General features: G+C 33.7%; 1 protein-coding gene across 5 annotated transcripts in view; it reads left to right on the top strand.

The window, feature by feature from the left end:
- LOC106868368 (reticulon-1-A) overlaps window positions 1-2,988 on the top strand; it is a 234,477-nt gene that overhangs the window by 221,948 nt on the left and 9,541 nt on the right. The gene's annotated exons all lie outside the window — the stretch shown is intronic.

Below are 2,988 nucleotides of genomic sequence, written 5' to 3'. Positions count from 1 at the left end.
AGTCCAGGTGCACTGGCAACGATCTCGCTCGAAAATCCTACAAGGCCAGTCAGGCGGTACTGGCAACGGCCACGCTCAAAATGGTGTATTTTATGTGCCACCTGCACAAGAGCCAGTCCAGGTGCACTGGCAACGATCTCGCTCGAAAATCCTACAAGGCCAGTCAGGCGGTACTGGCAACGGCCACGCTCAAAATGGTGTATTTCGTGTGTCACCCGCACAAGAGCCAGTCCAGGGGCACTGGCAACGATCTCGCTCGAAAATCCTACATATATGTAATGATGTCTTCCTTGTAGTTATGATCATGCTATGTGGCACCTTTCTAGCAGTTGTGTGACCATGTTACGATGTCTTTCAGTGCTTATGATCACATAACAACATCTTATTATGATCTTACTGGAACAGTTTAGAACATCACATCTTTGTTATAAACAGAAATGATGTATGAGAAATGTTTCACAATCTTGAAGACACTTCACCATAAATAGAAAAACCTCTCCCCCTCCTTCTCTTTCATCTTCAGTAATGTCTCTCCCATCCAGTAAGTTTGGAAACTTGCTGTTCTTGTATGGATCTTTTTTCTATTTTAATAAAAAGACAAGGCTTTGGTCAGCCCAAGGCTATAATAGAAGTAGCAGTAGTTCTCAAACCCTTTTTTTGCTTATAGACCCCTTTCCTATTCTCTTTTGCTGGACCCTCATTCAATGTTTTAAGAATCCTTTTATATTTTTATAATTAAATATTATTAGGAATTAAATGAATTTGTATTGTTTGCTTTCATAGCAATCGTTATATATATATATATACCATTTAAGTTATTATCGTTATTGAATATATTGTCCGCTCACAGGAAGGATTTGGCTGCTATTTCTAGTACATCCAGCTTAAACTTCAGATGGATTCTTCGTGAAGAGAATGGTAACTGACAATGTGAACACTGGAGGGTCTAACAAAGAATTTAGAAATGTACTTCACCTTAATGTTGACTTTAGATGTCTTATTTGGGAGAGTTCGGAGATTAATAGTTATCAAGCATAAGTGAGATGATTCTAAAACATTGGCGTAGCTTTAAAAAGCTATCGTCTGCTTACAATTCGTAAAATGACACTTTGGTTAATTCCAGTTAGTCTCATTTTTAAATGATGTTTGTCAAATACATGTGTGTGAGTGAGTGAGCATGTGTGTGTTGTGTACACACACACGTATATAGAAATATATATACACAGCTATCGTCTGCTCACAATTTGTAAAATAATACTTTGGTTATTTCCGGTTAATCTCACTTTTAAACATTATTTCTCAAATACCTGTGTGTGCATGTGCGCGCATGCGTGTGAGTGTATGAGAGAGAGAGAAAGAATAACACATATACATGTATATATACATATATATATACATGTGTACATAGAAATATATATATATATATACATACATATATATATACTTTGGGTATGGTAGATGAATTCAGCAAAAATTTAGATTCAGGTGAATATGATACTTAAGTTGAGGCACCAGAATTTAGTATGGTATTATCCATACAATTTCAAAGTAAGGTGATTAAAATCAAAATAATCAACAAGGATATCCAGAGGTAATGCAGTACGATCATTTCATGATCGTTGAACAATGCAATCATTGCATCAATTTAAAATGCAGAGCAATCCTCAGCTGCACAGAAACATAGAATTCATTTAAATTAGAACAGATGGATACATTAGTATAATTATACCTAAAATCTCCAAGAAGTTGAGGAGATAGACATAGAACATGTTGCCTCTACTACAGCATAGAAGTTAATAAATAAATTGTCAAGAAGACTCTGCCTGTCACTGATTTTATTTGTTTATATGGAGTCAGTTTTAATTTATAGACTAGTTTATCAAACCTTGTATATCTAAGGCTGAAAGAATAATGGGCATTATCTGTTAGGGGTAGGGCTGAGAGAGCAGACAGAAATCATAGTTGGTATAGTCATAAAAATCATGAGGTTTGGTAAAGGAAAACTTAAAACAAGATGTTGGCTGACCACTAAGGGAGTTTCCTACTAGCAGACCATTGATAATGAAACAGGGGAAGTCTTATCATGTAGTACTAAAGTTAAATGTTTTCAAACAATGTTGCTATATTGTATATAGATAAAGTTTATGGCTATTCAGAGGGTTATTAAGAAGAATATATTAACAAAAGGATAGAAATTTATGGATACTTTTGAGTATATACCAAACTTTTACCACAATTGAGGGAGGAAAAGAAATTATTCAGAAATAGTTTAATATTTATACATATTGTACTCTTAAATACTAACTCATCAGATGGTATCTGTGAATATTGATTAATAGGTATATACTGGTATTAATAAAGGAGTATTGAGGTAAAAGAACATTCTAATTATATATTAATAAAATTATAATCTAAGCAGTTTTTTTTACTATGTAGTGAATATATCAGTATAGTTTTATACTATACTGTATAAACATAGATGTATACCCCCACTCACCCGATTTTGTTACTTCATAACTTCCAGAAAATTGGATGCTTTTTAACAAAATTTTCAACAAATACTGCTTAGATACTGTGGATTCAGAGTAAATAGGGATTTATGGGAAATAATTTTTTTGAGGGTGTAGGGTGAGGAGTTTCAGATAATTCACACAATCCAACTTTTTATCCTCATAACTTTCAGGAAAACGGATATCTTTTAATGAAATTTTATACAAATACCTTTCAAACAGCATAGATTACGATTATAAAGATATTTGTATGTAAAAGTTTTTCCAAGGAGGTGGGAAGAGGAATTTTAAAAATGGAGTTTCGGATCAGGAAGACCATATAAGTTGGAACTACTCCGTGTTGATGGGAATTTTTCCCATTTTTTTTTAACCACAGCCTTCGAAATGATGTGGACAGGGAACATCTTTTTATGAAAAAATGTTTAAAAAATTTTTTTGTACAACCCCTTCATCATTCATCATTCCACTCCAGACCAAT

Source organism: Octopus bimaculoides, chromosome 11, assembly GCF_001194135.2.
Source record: "Octopus bimaculoides isolate UCB-OBI-ISO-001 chromosome 11, ASM119413v2, whole genome shotgun sequence".
In the NCBI taxonomy this organism is placed as follows: domain Eukaryota; kingdom Metazoa; phylum Mollusca; class Cephalopoda; order Octopoda; family Octopodidae; genus Octopus; species Octopus bimaculoides.
Note: the sequence above shows the minus strand (reverse complement) of the source record. Positions and strands in the feature narration are given on the sequence as shown.